Genomic DNA, 17,917 nt, shown 5'->3' on the forward strand with positions numbered 1-17,917 from the left:
TCTGCTTGTGCGCTAACATGCACTGCAAATTCACAGCCTTTGAATGTGAATTCAGATAATTCACAATAACAATCATGATAAATACTGGGATCGCACTTTCAACTCTTGCTTCATATATACTGTTTTGTCCTGGTCAGCACAATCGCCATGTAAGGAATTGAGCTTGATCATCCCCTTACAGCAGATGGATGTCAATAAGAGCTTCTATTGATCTCTACAATTTTTACATACTGGTTTTGAACAGAAAGATTTCAAAGTAGTTGAGACTGCAAAGGAATTAGAACAGAGATTTTCAACCTTTTCATCTCACGGCACACTGACAAGGCACTAAAATGATCAAGGCACACCATCAGGTTTTTGACAATTGACAAGGCACACCGTGCTGCCAGTGGGGGGCTGTATTGGAATCGCGGAAGATCTGGCAAGGAGGTAGGATGTGGTGTCTGCAGTGGCCCTTTAAGGGTGAAGGCCTGGGCATTCAGTAGGGAGTGTACTGCACAGTTGCAGCCACTTGAAGGCAATATGGCCCTCAGGCATAAAAGCACCTGATGAAGGGAGAGTTTGGTGTGGGTAGTAGAAGGAGCTAAGCTTGAGGAAGGACAGACTGGATTAATGGACTAAGGAACTGAGGGCTGATGTGTGAATGGACTTTGGAAGCTGCTGGAGAAGAAACTACTACATATACATACATACATAAGACCTTTATTGGCATAGATAATGGAAATACGAAACAACAACCAAACATTAAACATTCAGAACACACACACAATAAAATAAAACACTCGTAATCATCCAATACCCCCTTCCCCCATTCACCATAATATAGCGGAAGACCCAGAATTCCGTCCTGCCAGAATCCCAGAAACAAAGTTGGCAACCTTGTCAAGAGAGTCAGTTTCCTCTATGGAAAGAAGAGTTTGTAATTTAAATGAATCCTCCCAGCCCTGCATTTTGTTCAGCAGTGGAGCCAGATAGATCTTACAAAGGGTATCATGGAGTGGGCAGTAAAAAAATATATGATGTAATGTCTCCACACAATTCCTGTCACAGGTACATCTTCTTTCAAAATAAAATAGGGGCCATGCTAATCTTCTCTATATCGTTCCAATTTTAGTATATGTGCTGCCGAAGCAAGCACGAAACTACTAGAGACACTAAGACTGGTGTTTGGCTGCTGTGCCCAAGACCTGCTGAGGACCAAGGGGCTGCTGTAGTGACCTGGCAGGAAGGAGGACCTCTGTAGGTTAAACAGGCGGGCTACCCTGGTGGTGGGGTCCAGCAGTACTGCAGGGCAGAACCAGGGTCATTTTTTGAGGAAAGAAGGGGAGCTAATTAGCTAAAAGTGGGCATAATTTTCCAGGTGGAGTTTGGACTGTGAATCTGGCAGAACAGGGGCTCACATCCCCTATTGGCCCTACTAATAAATGACCTTCTCCCCAAATCCTGTGGCACACCTGTGGACTATTCACGGCACACCAGTGTGTCACGGCACAATGGTTGAAAATGGCTGAATTAGAAGATGGTTCACTGTCCCAAAGAGAGTTCAGAGTCTAAAATGAGACACATGGGAGACATCAGAGGATTGGGCTGGAAAGAGAGGTTGCAGGAAATGGGGCAATAATATGCAATTATTTGCTGGACATGTACTTAAGCATCATAGGGCGCAATCCTAACCCACTTTCCACCACCAACATAAGGGCAATGCAATTTATGGGTAAGGGAACAAACATTGCCATACCTTGAGCAGGCCTCTGTGACTGCCTCCCAACTGCAGGATGCAGCATATGCCCCATTGGCACAGCTATGCCAGTGCTGGAAAGTTGGTTAGGATTGTGCCCATAGTATTATAGTCTCTCCCTCTCCCTCTGTTGCTTCAGGATGAAAAGCTTTTCCTCTAGGAAAAGTCCCCCTCCTTCCACAACATGGTCCCAAATTGGAGTACTGTATGGCTGCTATTTACATTTTGAAAAAAAAATCAGGTGTATTATCTATCAGGTGTATTATTGACATTGGTCCTGATATATCCATGTATCAGCCTAATGTCTAAAGTGGCTCTAAGTACTCCCTGAAAAAATTATTGCCACTTTCCACGCAGTCACCATCCATTTGTACTGGAATCTCCGGCCTGCAGAGTGAGAGAGTGTGCTGTTGTTCCAGTGGTGGATTGTAAGATCTGCTACTGTAAGGCCTGGATAGAATTGGGCTCTTGGTCCTTCCAGAAACCTACAGTGGTGATCTGGGTAGGAGTCATCTCTGCATGAATCAGTCCTCTGAGTTTACATATAGGACTGAGTTTATATATATATATATATTATTGTTAAAATATTTTGTTCAGTTTTTGTTTTTGTAAAAATTGCATTCATTTCTTGATGACAACTTTGCATCAGTCTGGAGCATTGTGGGTAAAAAATGGCAGTTGTCACAAAAACATGGCAACTCCCAATGGTGCGGGCTCTTCTCAACTTTAAACAGACTTTAAAAAGACACAAGGTCAACACAAGGTATACTTCACACTTCTGAAAATAAGTGTAGTACCCAAATTGAACAAATCAAAATGAAACTGGTTATTTGGCAACTTCTCTATATTTGTTTATGAATGAATGAATGAATGAATGAATGAATGAACCAACCCAGTGGACCTAATTAAGAGCCCAATCCTATGCATGCCTACTTAGAAGTAAATTCCATGAATGTCAATACGGCTTACTCCCACGTAAGTGTGGCTACGATTGCAGCCTTAGTTTCATTTGGAACTCATATTAGAACAAATATTCATCTCTAAGGACTTACCTCTGACTTAATCAGGATGCAGATCCCAGTCTTGCAGTGTCATTTGCAGTGTAGGGGAAGGTCTGCCCTGGCAGCCGGTGAGTCTTACTCTTAATCCCTAGGGTTCACACCTGTCCAATCAGAAGGTAGTTTCGGGTTCATGACTCACACTCAGCCTAGGGAATGGTCTCCCTGGCAGACAAGTGATGCTTCTTCTTCAACATTCTCGAAGCAAACCTTTGCAACTGTAAAAGTGAAATGTGCCTTGCATTTCAATTCAGAAAGAAAGAAAAAATAAGCAGGAGACATTTGGGAAACACTGGTTTAGAACAAGCAACAGACCCCCGTCCCCCGTCCCCAGCCTATCATCCCCAATGCAATTAAGAAACAAAAGTTAACAAGAAGCTTTCCCTTTTCCTTCTGCAAAAGGTCGTCAATCCCTTTGCAGCAAATTAATCCCAATTAGCAATGATATTTTGTCTCGATACGTCATGACACTTTTGATTTACCAGGTTTTTCAGGATGCAGACAGAAAATGTTAATGATTTGGTTTGCTGGGAATTTATACCCTTGCTCATTTCCCATTTGCTGATCAGTGATGCCTCGAGGAGACTCGATGGCTTCCATTAATGAACTGAAGGCCTCGCAGGAATAATGGTCTGTTCCACAGGCCTGGCTTTTTTTCCCATGCCATCTGTGAAAATATAGGTTCTTCTCTGAGAAAACATTCCTGGCAGGCAGGAAGGAGTGATTATGATCACATAAATGTCACTTGGAATTTGTATTTTCACTTGTTTAATGGTGGCATGGCTAAATGAAGGTATCTGTGGAGAACAAAAACTAATTATAGTAAATGTAGCATTTTTTTTGGTAGGGAAAGTCAGGAAGGGAAGCATACCTTGCTGTACTCATTTCCTTAAATTATTCTGATGATAATGATGTATTTTTAACATAATTTATCTGGCCCGGTGGTAAATTTTAAATTAGAGCCATATTGAATGTTTCCGAATGTTTGGCGCTGTAGAGAATTTTCACACTTGAATGTCTTTGGGGCAAGGTGTGCTTTCAAGGGAGACAGATGTCCCCCCAAAATGTCCTTCTGTCTGCTTTTCCCTCCAGGGTTTCCCCACACCACTCTTTGCAATTTGAATTTCTGCTGCTGGACCATTTTATCCCCTTCTGTCCGAGTTCTTCCTCATTCGTAACGTGGCTTCAGCCATTTGGGAATCTTACGGGGGAAGGTGATGACGCTAGCCCATCATGCAGTGTGTCTATGGGGTGACATCCCTAAGGACAAATGAAGCCCTGGCACTGACCTCACTTAGAGTGGGCCGAGAGAAGGGAAGACATGCCCATTACTAAGGCGACTGGGCTGACACTCCCTGTCTCACCATGCCAACCATGGTGGGCAATAAAAATGCCAGTGTATTTGTAGTTATTAACCTTGTTGCTTTGGCAATATGGACACATTCCTTCTCTGTGCCAAACCCCTGCTAACTGGGCAGAGGGGGGAAATCTTTTTGCATGTTGGTTCTTTTTTATTTAGCTGGGAAAAGGCAATGGTCCATCCAGCTTGGTACTGTCTATGCCAACTTGCAGCAGCTTTCAAGAGGGTTTTTAGACAACTCTACCTGCAGGTGCCAAGGACTGCACCTGAGGACTTTCACTTGCAAAACAAGGTTCTCTACCACTCAGCTGCATCCCCTTCCCTTTTGCTGCTAGTTATATTTCTTTGCTCCTTCTATTTTGCTACAGATTCTGTGCCATCTTTTTTTTATTTTTTATTTTAAAGGGGTCTTCTTGTTTGGTTGGATTCATTTTCTTTTAAACCACTTTGCATCATTAACATAAGGCAGTATACAAGTTTTGAAAGTATTACCTGGGGGCTGGATTTGGCCTCTTCTAATCTACCAGTGGGTCATCCTTATGCTACAGAAACAGGTCCAGGAAGTGAACTGGCAGACCAATCCTGAGTTGCCCAGTGTGAAGAGGAGCAGTGGCAACAAAATGGAGATCGCTGCATCTGTTTGTGCCGGGCAACCACTGCTGGTTCCTCAGAGGAAGGGGACATTCATAAGGGAGCTGGCCCTGCAGTGGGGCTACTCAAGTGTGTGCTGGAGCAGAGCTCCCCTCTGCTGGTCCCACCCCCTCTCGCTCCCCCAGTCCCACCATCCCCCACCCCAGAACTCCTACTCCCACTCACCTCTGCCACCTGGAGCTTGTCCTTTGCTCTGGGCGGTGTGAGGCAGGCCTCCAACTCGTGTTGGCTCAACACAAACTGGTGCTGAGCCGGCGCCAGCGCTAACCCAATGCTAAGTGTCACTGTGGTGACTTCTGGCATGTTTGCGACACTCGGCGCTGGTGGAGGGCTGGTGCTGAGGGTTCAGGATCAGGCCTTTAGTGCTTAAGAATCAATTCCAAAGAGAAGGCACCAACTAAGGGGGGGGGAAATGTCAGCAATATAGTATATGCTGCTGAGGTTGCGTCACGCTGCTATTCCACAAAGCTGACATCATGACAGTTCTGAAATATGACTACTTTTCAAAGCAATTTTAGCCGTCCAGCAACTTAAGCTCTTGGGTTTGTGTCCCCCCCAAAAAGTGGCATGACCTCCTTAAGGCACAAAAGCCTTCTGAGAATATGCAAAGCCTTTGCTAAAGGATACATTTAATTACAGAATGCTTCCCCCCCTCCCCTTTCGGTGTTCTGTCTTTGCCTGACAGAACAAGTTCAAGAAAAAGTCTTTTGATGAGATTTGGGACAGCACTTGCCAGCCTTATCAAGCAATGACAAAAACATCCTGAAGCTGACTGGAGTAACAGAGGATTAAAAGCATAATCCAAAAGGGTTCATGGCTTATGCTACCACTCCCCAGAAGAGCTTCTCAAGGGGCTGGCCCTCAAGCACTTAGAACCTACACACAGACCTTTTGTGCCAGATGTTTGGGTGCTGGTTGTGGTTGATCAGTGGAATGGAATGACACAGAATTTTTTCCTTACCTCCACTGAAGACGATTGCAGAAGCTAACGCAAGGCCTGATCGACACAAGTCCTAGAATCAGTAGCATATCTAAGGGGTGGCAAGACGGGGCATTTGCCCTGGGTGCCACATAAGGGGGGTGCCGCCAGGTGCAGACTTGTAGCGATGAGCAATTGTGGCAGAGTAACCCCCTGTCCATGAGGTTCTGGGTGTTTCCAAACTTCTCCACAGGGAGGGGGGTACTTATTGCCCTGAATTTTGGCCAACCTGCCTTCCTGAAGAAATGGAGCCATTCCAAAAGGGAAGGTGTAGCATGCAAGTGAGGCAGCCATGTGATGATGCAAGAGGGTCGCGTCGCTACATCATCAGGTTGCCCCACCTTGGGAGCCATTAGGCCCTGGAATGTGGCTAAGTGGAATGAGGTGATCAGAATCTTATGGTGGTAGAACCACCTGTAGCACTTTGGACAGTGGGTTCAGAAGCTCATTTTTTTAATGCTCTCATTAAAAAATCGGGACTGGGCCAATATCTATCTGTGCCTGCAGCAGGATGCTATATGCCATTGCCCTCCTTACCCAATGGTTCATGAGCCTGGCCCGCTTTCCCATTGCTGTCCCCTTTGCCAGTGGCTTGCCAAAGCACAAAGCGTCATCCTCCACCACCACAGCTCCTCCTGCACACTCCCTGGATTTGAAAGGAACAGGAGAACGAAGTGCAGAGAAGAGTGGTGGACTGAAGCAGACCTGTCTCCTCTTTCCTGGCATTTCCTCTTCTGTTTTAAATAGATGAGGAAGAGAGACCAGCAATTATGAAGCAGGAGTATGACAGTGATGATAGTGATAGTGTGGAGGCAGGTAGCAGGGGTGGACCGAGACAGTGGCAGAAGCAGTGGTGGCCCCTGACAATCTGCTTCCTGGGGTGACCAGTTTGGGCCACCCCTGAAAAAAAATCCCTGCAGGTAGAAAACTAGCACATGAGAGAGAGGGCTGGGTTGGAAATTTTTTCCCCCCTGAATTATAAATTGGATCATTTCTTATGTAGGGAAACAGTCAAAACATGTGCTCTATCACTATGCGAAAACCAGGTCATATAGACCAGGCCTGAGAGTGTTCCAATATGGCAAGCATTGTGCATTCTGGGGGGTGCAGGTTTTAGTGGCTGATAAATAGACCAGTCTTACCTAGATCCCCACACAGTAATGAAGTGGTGCTGGCATGGCATCTGCTGCATTCCGTGGGGGATTTTCAGCTGCTGGAGGTTCCCTTGGGGTAAGAGGACATTTGTCCCCTTGCCCTGGTATAAGCCCCAGCAACTGCTATGGGGCAACTCAGACCTGCTCCAGCGATATTGCGGGCGCAAGTCCACATTGCTCCATGCAGGTGGATCAAGCCTGGGAAGGTGGATTGCATGCAGCAAGTTTCAGCATGTACCACCAAACCTGCCCCCTCGCAGACCCAATGCACCCATCACCCTGTCCCCATCTCTTCCCTGTTCTGCCCACCCCTGCACTGTTCCACCCCTCCCTGCCTCTCCCCCTACCCTGTTCCACCCCTTGTACTGGGCTTACCAGCTCTGGCAGATCTCCTGACATCCACTGGTGTGCATAGAAAGGCTCTGGACGTCTCATCAGTACACCAGCGGCACACCAGACATGCATTTTGATGAGCTGATGCTTTAACATGATTTCAGCACAGACTAAAAAGAAAAAAAAGTTAGACAGGTAAGAAGAATATGGAAGGGGCAGATTTGAAATCTACATTTGCCTATAAGGGAAGAAGCCACCTTGAGAATGTTGAGTGAAAAGCCAGCATTCAGAGGGAGAGGATTATTATATCATATCTGAATTGGTTCCCTGAAGCCTCACTGTATCCAGACTTCTCTCAGAAAAGTCCATTTGATAGCAAAGCCTCTGTCGCTTCCTATTGGCATGCAAAGGAGGGGAAAATTAACATCGTAAGCCATTCAAAACACGAAATCCCTTTCACCTTGTAACTTTACCGAACTCTTTGTCAGAGCAAAAAATAGCATTTCAGATTAGGCTTTACAGACATTTCCTTCTCAGAAATGGAGTGCAAATTAAATTTCAGAGAGAGATGCCAGGAGCCCTGGACTTTTCTCTTCTTCTTCTATTTACGTGCCTCACTGACTGGGCTAGCTTCTTCTGAGAGTTTCACCCCATTTCTTATCTTAAACTACGCATGATGTTATCAATCAGATCAGATACAGTAACTGCAGGCCTCCAAACCCTGCAGAAGGCTACCGCCATCGTAATAATTTCATACTGTACTTCCTAAAGATTTCATGCAATTTAATACGTGGGTGATGTCAAAATAATCTATTGTTGTGGACTTCTCTTTCCAGGTTGCTCTTGGGGGAAGAAAAAAAAAAAACCACATGCAGTTTCCTTAACCAACAGTAATGATATTTATCCAAAGACGCATTGAGGAAAGTATCTGATTCTGAAACTGTATCAACTTGGAGTTGTGAGCTGGGAGGGACTGTTGCCATGGTCTAGGGATGTCAAACTCATTTCTTACGGCGGGCTGAATAGCATTCATAATGCCTGCTGAGGGTCAGAGCTGATGCCATTAAGCAGGAAGCAATGTCGTTAAGCAGGTGATGACCAGAAATAAGCACTTTTTTCTCACTTAGGATCTCATTAGCTGCAAATGACAGAAAACACACAAATCTTGATCATATTTTCAAGATATGGGACAGCCCAAATGGGCAGCCCTTTCAGCAGTGACGCCTCAATAGAGCTCAGCAGCTGAGAGTAGCTGATGATGGTGCTGGAAGAGCCTGAGGGCTGGATAAAGAGCTTCCGGGGGCTGATCCGGCCCATGGGCCTTATGTTTGATATCCCTGGTGTAGTCTGAATTTGGGCAGAAACAGAACACCTTTCAATAAATGTTTGAACCAGACTGGCAAGAAGCCATTTGGAGATCTGTAACTAGATTACTACACAGCAACTGTTACCCTGCGCATGCCAGATCTCATCTGATCTCGGAAGCTAAGCAGGGTCAGGCCTGGTTAGTACTTGGATGGGAGACCGCCTGGGAATCCTGGGTGCTGTAGGCTTATACCATAGTCTTTCGAGACTGAAGGTTGCCAACCAACCAACTAGATTACTGATGCTTTGGGTCTTGTTTTACCTACCTTTGTACTTAACTGCTCTCTATGCTATCCACTCAGACCTGTGCATTTTAGGAGGTACCGTCACTAGGGTTGGTGTCACCCAGTGCAGTAACTCATGGTGTCACCCTCATGGACCTTATCCAATATCAGACCATTTAGGAGACCAGGCTTGGTTCTAGATCCTCCTGTGCCATGGCTGATGGTGGGGAGGGGAACTTGGCCATTGGTATTGACTCCTGAATATCGGTTAGGGGTGCTTGTTTACCAGTATGTTTCACAGTTGATTAAAGGTATTTACCTGTTATTGAGGGGCTTCAATCAAAGTGGAGTTCAGCACTTTCAGCACTGGCATAGCTTTGCCAATGGGACATGTTCTGCATCCTGCTGTTGGAGGGCACTCACAGAGGCCTCCTCAAAGTAAGGGAATGTTTGTTTCCCTACCTAGGAACTGCATTGCCCTTATGTTGGTGTTGGAAATTGGGTTACAATTGTGCTCAAAGTTTCATTTTTAATTACAGTGGGGAGGGGGGGGGAGTCAATGCAAATAATTCCAGTGGCTTTAAAACAGTGGTCTTTGCCTTCTTGGTGCATAAAATATTATGACCTTAATAATCTGAAAAAAAAAATTCAGGGAACAAGTTTCAGCTCTCTACTTTCCACAGGAAAAAAAAAAAAACCCCAGTAAACTTGGCTGGTCGGTTTTTGTGAGATCCCTCTTCTGACCAGCAATGCACAAATGCACCCATGATAAAGAACCCCCACTCAACGGTGTCACCTGGTGTGGTCCACACACCCTGCACCCCCCTGGTGATGCCACTGATTTTAGGGCTGAAATGTTTCATCTAGTGGTCCTCAAACTGGTGGGCCGTGACCCATCAGCCTGTATAACACTGCACCTTTGCCCTTTAAGGGGTGGGGGAAAGCAGCAACATGATCCACAGGTCGTGTGCCACTGCGGGGGAAGAGGGGCCATTTGAAAACTTAATTTACATGCTGCCAGGGTCTGGGGGTGTGGGGAGCCCTGCGGAGTGTTCTGCAGGGCTCCCCGCAGCTTCTAAAAAGTGAAAGTTGCAATTGCAACCCGCTTCTGGTTTTGTTGCGATCAAAACTTTTTACTTTTTACAAGCTGCAGGGAACCCTGCAGCCTGCTCCATGGGGTTCCCCACACCCCCTGGACCCTGACAGCACAGAAGTTAAATTTAAAAATAATCCCCCTTCCCTGCAGCGGCACGATCCTGGGGACCGCGTCTCTACCTTCCCCCATCCTCCGCAAAGACTTATCTCAAGAGATTTACTCCAGAGAAGTTTGAGTACCAGTGGTTTAATCAATTAACCAGTGGGATATCTTGTGTTTGGATAGCCCCTAACGCTATCCAAATGCTATCCCCTAACGCTATGGCTTGTTTGCTTGCCGTTTATTATTTATTTATTATTTTATTTTATTTCCCATTTTTATACTGCCCTTCGTCCAAGGAGCTCAGGGCGGTGTACACAGCTGCTCCCCTCCTTTTTGTCCTCACAACAACTCTTGTTGGAGGTTCAAGACCTGCAGCGGCTCTTGAGTCCTTACAACGCCAACTACTAGGAACCGACGAACAACTTGCTTCATGTGCTAAGCTCCGCACCCAGCACACCTGTATTGCAAATCGTTGTGTGACTACAGGCACAAAAGATGCACTTCCTACCATATGCCAAAAGATGCCCAGAGCACTGTTAGACTGGATAAAGATGCAGTTAGCTATGGAAATGCTGCCATAAAAGAACCATGCTGCGTTCATAGAGAATCCCTTGAAGCGCAGAAAGGAAACAAACATTTCTTCATCTTGCCAGAGCGAAGCCCTGCAAAATCTGGAAGGCAAACCCTGAAAGCTAATTAAACCTGGCAACTAAACAATAAAAGTCTGCAAAGGAGTTCTTTATTCTAAGCAAATATTGCTTGAGCAGCTCAGTACGTACAGTATATGGCCCCCTTCTTAGAAAACCAAATGAGCCTGGCGAATGAATGGTAATTGCAGCTTAAAGGAAAGAAAAATAGGGCAAAAAGGAGATCCCAAGCAACACAAGTGATGAAAATTCACTTCTCTCTCTCTCTCTCTCTCTCTCTCTCTCTCTCTCTCTCTCTCCTGGTAGTGGAGAGTTGATTTACAGTGCAATCCTAATCTCTCCTAGCACCGGCCCAGCAACTGCCGTAAAGAACATTTGCAGCACCCAGAGAGTAAGCAGCACTAGCTGTCCCACCGGCTGTGAATCCTGGAGCAGCACCTGATAGAGTAGATATGCCCCTCCTAGAGAGTACAGGAGCAGGGGGAGGTGGAATAGGGGCAGAGAAGGCAGGGAGGGGTGGTTCCCCTCCCTGGGAGGGGAAGGCAGGGAGGAGGTAGCAGGGAGGAAGTCAGGGAGAAGGCAGGGAGGAGGTGGAACAGGGGCAGAGAAGGCAGGGAGGGGTGGTTCAGGTCCGGGAGGGAAGTGAAATGTGAACCATCTGCAACAGAGATGGCTAAAACTGTAGGATCAATGTTTGTTGACGGACAGAAAAGTTCAGCCTGGAAAAGTTTGGCCTTTTTTCTCTCTTTGCTGCTCTGGACAGGAAGGGATATTCCATCCTGAGAAAAACACCTTGTCAGTGCTAATTGCGGAGGCTTGTCAATCCATAATCTTGGCTACTTACCGATTGCCCGGAGTCTAATAGCCGGCCCCTCAGGAATACCCACCTCATCTCTATTCAGTAACCTTCTTCCCAGCCCTCACAATCCTCAAGACTGAGTTCATTAGCGCTACCAGTCTATACCTTATATTCACAGCATCAAGGTCCTTGCCCTAATTTGGAACTAATGAGGATAAAATGAAGTAGAAAATTTCCTGTTTTTGAAAGGCATAACTGGAGGGAAAAGGGCATGAGAGAGTGTGTGAAGACGTGCGGAAATGTGAGCAGAAGAGGCCGCTTCTGCCAGGACTGTTCACAGGGCATGGAGAGAACGTTTTTGGCTGTGGAACAGCGTACACATCCGTGGTCTGGGCTTATTATGCAGGCAGCCCAAACCCAACCCAAGCTGGTGCAGCTGGGTTGAGTGGCCTACACTGTATTCAGCACAGGTTAAGAGCAGGCTGGAGGTTTATTCAGGGAAAGGGAATTTCTCCCCTTTACCCCATGCAGTGCTTAACGGCAAACGACCAAATGGCCAACTGAAGCAGCACTGGCTTGACACATTGCAGGGTGACATGAACATTAGCCACCTACACCCAGACCAAGTCCGTGACCGAGAGAAATGGTGACTCCTGTCCAGAATAGCAGACCTCACCACCATATGGGACAAATGCTGAAGAGGAAGAAGAAGACGACCCCTTGTAATGCTCTAGTCTGCCAAATAGGGTTATTTGAAAAATCTGCACTAGCTAAATTGCTGGTGCAAATCTGAGCAGTCCCATTTAGGGCTATCAGGCCCAGGATGGGGGTTGTGATACGGTACAGTCCTCCTCTGTCATCCCCAACCCCTCCCAGGTCTGAACTGCCCCTCCCCACCCTCCCCTGCCCCAAAACACAGCCATTGCAGGGTGTCCCAATCCAGAACAGGACAGCTTCCTCTTTTGTGCTGCAGTCCCAGTCCCATGTAGCTCCTATTTACATGTAAAAAGCAAAGGCACTGGCCCTATTTAACATATCATGTAGTTTGGCTGTTGTTACCTGTTACCATAAAACCCCAGTCTAAGACAGTTCTGAGCAGTCCCTGCTTGGTAAAACCATCTGACTCATTCATTCCTTGAAATTGCTTTTCTCCCCCTACCCAAGCAAGTGGGGAGAGTTAATAGATGTAGCACTTGACATGGGCAGTGACAGAAGCGAAGGCTGAATCTGGGCTCGCTCAAGGTTATAACTGGCTAACCAATTTGCTGACAATCTCTCCGGCAACCACGTTTATCATTTAAAAGAAAGGCTTGTTGAGGTCACTTCCGACTAACTCTTCAAAGCAGGGTGTTTGCAGCCTGTTGGCTGAGTCAAGTTGGTTGCACATTTAGCAAGTCTCTGCACAAAGGAGGCAGAAACCTTTCTTCCATTTCTGATGCTTTCCATTGTCACTCCAGTCTGTTTCTTGAGAATACTATTGACGTGATATCACCCAAGCTTCAGACAATGACACAGGATCCACAAGCAGGTACGCCATGGGGGGTGGAGGTGGAGATGTACAACATTTCTGAACAGAAAATTGATTCCATGGAATCTTTCAAGCTGTCCAACTTCCAGACAATTTAATTGCATCTTCTTGGTGTGCGCTGAGTTTTGCAAACATGTTCAAATACAAAGAATTCTGCCGAGATTGGCGTGAAACCTCCCCTTTCATTTTTGCAGGTTCAATGGAAGGAGCATCCATTCATTGTTGCTGGGTTACTAAATACAAGTTTATGAAGTTTTGTAGTAGACTGCAGCACGAAAAAAGTATTAACTCAGCTTTATTTATTTTTCATCCTGAAAATGAATCTTGTAGAAATTGATTCAAGATGTTAAAATGTGTCTCTGTTCCAATACATATGGCAAATAATATAACCCGTGTACCGCTTAATCCTCAAGTCCACTTCCTCTGTGAAAACGGCCAGAATTTCATCCAAAGAAAACTAAACTGCATTTTAAAATAGACGCTTGGCTTGACCTCCAAACTTGTCTGATGCTCCTGTGGCTTGGGTTTAATAACCTGCTGTGTCACAGGACACCATTGGTGTTATGTATATTTTGTCCTAAATCTCTTTCCACCCAATGCAATGCAATTTTTAGATGGTTTAGCATCAAAGCCACAATTTTGTATTGCTGGGCATAGGGTGATTGTCCAAGTCTGGAAGTGATCTAGGGCAGGAGTGGCAAACTTTCAACTTTAGGGATCCTGAACCTTTAACAATTGTGCAGGAGAGAAAATTTCAGCAGGTACAGCTTGTCACCTGTGAAGTGACAAGCTGCACCTGCTGAAATTTTCTCTCATGCACAATTGTTAAAGGTCCAGGATCCCTAAAGTTGAAAGTTTGCCCACCCTTGATCTAGAGCAGGGGTGTCCAAACATTTTCGGCAGGAGGGCCACATCATCTCTGTGACACTGTGTTGGGGGCCGGGAAAAAAAAGAATTAATTTACATCTCAAATTTGAATAAATTTACATAAATGAATATATTAGAGATGGAACTTATGAATGAATGACGGTTTTGCAATAGCTCAAGGCCTTGCACAAAGCAGGGCCAGCCTTTCCTTTGCTGCCACTGCTGCATCACAGATGTGAAACAGCAAGTAGTGGAGGGAGCCCTTGTCCCACATCTCACTTAAGAGGTCAAACAGTTGGCTGTCACGCTGAGAGCAGTTGCATCAGGCCAGCACGGGCTCCAGCAAGTCTCCAGAGGGCCAATTGTAGACTGGGGTCTCCTTGAGGGCCAGATTGGGAGTCCTTGAGGGCCGTAAGTGGCCCCAGGGCCGGGGTTTGGGCACCCCTGATCTAGAGTAAGAGATTCTTAACTCCTTTCTAAAGATGCTAAAGGATAGAATGGGGTTCAGCCTCTTATTTAGCATCCTATGTCTTCCAGCGTTTTACAGATGAGATGGAGACCACTGAAGACAGATGCCTGAGCATCCATCTTCTGCCCCAAATCTACACATTTCTGGAAGGCATTCCGTATACCAGTGTTTCTTAAACTGTGGGTCAGGACCCACTAGGTGGGTCACGAGCCAATTTCAGGTAGGTCCCCATTCATTTCAGTATTTTATTTTTAATATATGAGACTAGTATGTGACTGTATTTGGGGAAATGTTACAGATCTGTACTTTTAACAGGCTACTATGTATATGCTTTTAAAAATGATGGTCACTCCTGGCTCAGTGGGGTAGGACTGCAGCCTAGGACTGTAAAAAATTTTTCCTGCTTGGTGATGTCACTTCTGGTCATGACATCACTTCTGGTGGGTCCTGACCTGACAGAATTTCATTCTAAAAAGTGGGTCCCTATGCTAAAAGTTTGAGAACCACTGCCCTATGCTGTATGCTACATGCATTTTGACATATGCTCTTCTACAACAGCCTGTCTTACACTGAGTTTTGAAGCAGCATATGTGTGAGTCAAGCCAAGATAGTCATGTCTGTTTTGCAACCTAATTTCCTTCATAGAGAATGGTTTTTCAAGATTGGGGAGACAATGAAATATATCACCTTCAGCATAGTTTCATGTCTTCCAAGCATCTCAATAAATGTGCAGAAATAAAGATTCTGCCACTGTTATAAACACACACACAATTCCACCCCTTCCTCCTGCAACAGTATTCTTTAAAAAAAAACAACTGCATTGGTGGCTATTTCTTGGCAAGACCTGCTCTCCTCCATGACCAGTGTTGGCTTCTTGGAGGGAAACAGCTACCACTGAAGAATCACAACTTGATGAGACCTACTCCTTCTCTGGACCCATCTAGTTTGATGAGGTCAAGAGCTGCTTCCTAGTTCTGTATTGCCATTCTTTAAGGCAGAGGCAAGGAGATTTTGATTCATTGAACTGGACTTCCCCCGAAGGTCCGTCACAAGCAGGTCACAGTGTCAACGGTCGGCAGGCTCAGGCATGGATCGAGGTCCCATGTCTGTTCAAGAGCCCGCCCCAGCTTCCTCCCAAAGTAAGGAAAGCAAACCAGTTGCTACTGTGGTTGCCTGCTGCTGCCCAGTAAATTTCCCAATTGGGTTCCTGCCCCCTGGCAACAGTCTGCCTCTTCCTTCCAATGTGCAGCAGTGTTTTGATTTTCTGGATGTCCCACCCGAGCCAAAATAGCACCATAGGAGATCTAGAATTTCAAACTAGTGTTGTGCGCTGATGAAGACAGGGCCAATAGGGGGGACGTGACAAACAGGATTGGGCAGCAGCAACAGTAGACATTTCTCTTCTTTCTTTGCTGCCACTGGTGCTGAAGGAAGTGATGAATGAGGGGAATATGGAGTGCATGGGATAACTGAGCCCACACCTACTGTCCGGAATGGTGCAGTCTAGAAGTTTGTCCTCTTCACTGCTGTTTGCAGATATGAGCTTCAAGGCATCCTGCTTTAGATGCTGGTATAGAACAGACTGTCACCGAGTAAATAAATTCGGTAAATAAATAAATTCCATGTAGGTCAAGAGCCTTTAGCAGCGTGTAAGGAGTAGGAGGGGAGGGCTGAAGCAATGATCTTTGGTGTGTGGATAGAAGGGTTGGTCAAATGAGGAGGCTGGTTAGAAGGAGGTTGAAAGGGAGGGTAAAAAGAGTCCAGTCTCTCCAGAATGCATGGAGGCTGCTTAAAACAACAGTAATAGAGGCCCAGCAGAGGTGTATACCGCAAAGAAAGAAGGGTTCCACTAAATCCAGGAGGGTGCCCGCATGGCTAACCAGCCAAGTTAGAGAGGCTGTGAAGGGCAAGGAAGCTTCCTTCCGTAAATGGAAGTCTTGCCCTAATGAAGAGAATAAAAAGGAACATAAACTGTGGCAAAAGAAATGTAAGAAGGTGATAGGGGAGGCCAAGCGAGACTATGAGGAACGCATGGCCAGCAACATTAAGGGGAATAATAAAAGTTTCTTCAAATATGTTAGAAGCAGGAAACCCGCCAGAGAAGCGGTTGGCCCTCTGGATGGTGAGGGAGGGAAAGGGGAGATAAAAGGAGACTTAGAGATGGCAGAGAAATTAAATGAGTTCTTTGCATCTGTCTTCACGGCAGAAGACCTCGGGCAGATACCGCTGCCCGAACGGCCCCTCCTAACCGAGGAGTTAAGTCAGATAGAGGTTAAAAGAGAAGATGTTTCAGACCTCATTGATAAATTAAAGATCAATAAGTCACCGGGCCCTGATGGCATACACCCAAGGGTTATTAAGGAATTGAAGAATGAAGTTGCAGATCTCTTGACTAAGGTATGCAACTTGTCCCTCAAAACGGCCACGGTGCCAGAAGATTGGAGGATAGCAAATGTCACGCCTATTTTTAAAAAGGGAAAGAGGGGGGACCCAGGAAACTATAGGCCGGTCAGCCTAACATCCATACCGGGTAAGATGGTGGAATGCCTCATCAAAGATAGGATCTCAAAACACATAGACGAACAGGCCTTGCTGAGGGAGAGTCAGCATGGCTTCTGTAAGGGTAAGTCTTGCCTCACCAACCTTATAGAATTCTTTGAAAAGGTCAACAGGCATGTGGATGCGGGAGAACCCGTGGACATTATATATCTGGACTTTCAGAAGGCGTTTGACACGGTCCCTCACCAAAGGCTACTGAAAAAACTCCACAGTCAGGGAATTAGAGGACAGGTCCTCTCGTGGATTGAGAACTGGTTGGAGGCCAGGAAGCAGAGAGTGGGTGTCAATGGGCAATTTTCACAATGGAGAGAGGTGAAAAGTGGTGTGCCCCAAGGATCTGTCCTGGGTCCGGTGCTTTTCAACCTCTTCATAAATGACCTGGAGACAGGGTTGAGCAGTGAAGTGGCTAAGTTTGCAGACGACACCAAACTTTTCCGAGTGGTAAAGACCAGAAGTGATTGTGAGGAGCTCCAGAAGGATCTCTCCAGACTGGCAGAATGGGCAGCAAAATGGCAGATGCGCTTCAATGTCAGTAAGTGTAAAGTCATGCACATTGGGGCAAAAAATCAAAACTTTAGATATAGGCTGATGGGTTCTGAGCTGTCTGTGACAGATCAGGAGAGAGATCTTGGGGTGGTGGTGGACAGGTCGATGAAAGTGTCGACCCAATGTGCGGCGGCAGTGAAGAAGGCCAATTCTATGCTTGGGATCATTAGGAAGGGTATTGAGAACAAAACGGTTAGTATTATAATGCCGTTGTACAAATCTATGGTAAGGCCACACCTGGAGTATTGTGTCCAGTTCTGGTCGCCGCATCTCAAAAAAGACATAGTGGAAATGGAAAAGGTGCAAAAGAGAGCGACTAAGATGATTACGGGGCTGGGGCACCTTCCTTATGAGGAAAGGCTACGGCGTTTGGGCCTCTTCAGCCTAGAAAAGAGACGCTTGAGGGGGGACATGATTGAGACATACAAAATTATGCAGGGGA

The 17,917-nt window shown here is 46.1% G+C and overlaps 2 pseudogenes; one reads left to right on the forward strand and one right to left on the reverse strand.

Moving 5' to 3' along the window:
- Nucleotides 1-1,044: 1,044 nt before the first annotated feature.
- LOC136659589 (U6 spliceosomal RNA) lies at nucleotides 1,045-1,138 on the reverse strand (annotated as a pseudogene).
- A 7,569-nt stretch (nucleotides 1,139-8,707) lies between these two features.
- On the forward strand, nucleotides 8,708-8,825 carry LOC136659677 (5S ribosomal RNA; annotated as a pseudogene).
- The last annotated feature ends 9,092 nt before the right edge of the window (nucleotides 8,826-17,917 follow it).

The sequence above is a fragment of the Tiliqua scincoides genome, chromosome 8, assembly GCF_035046505.1.
Source record: "Tiliqua scincoides isolate rTilSci1 chromosome 8, rTilSci1.hap2, whole genome shotgun sequence".
NCBI classification, from domain to species: Eukaryota; Metazoa; Chordata; class Lepidosauria; order Squamata; family Scincidae; genus Tiliqua; species Tiliqua scincoides.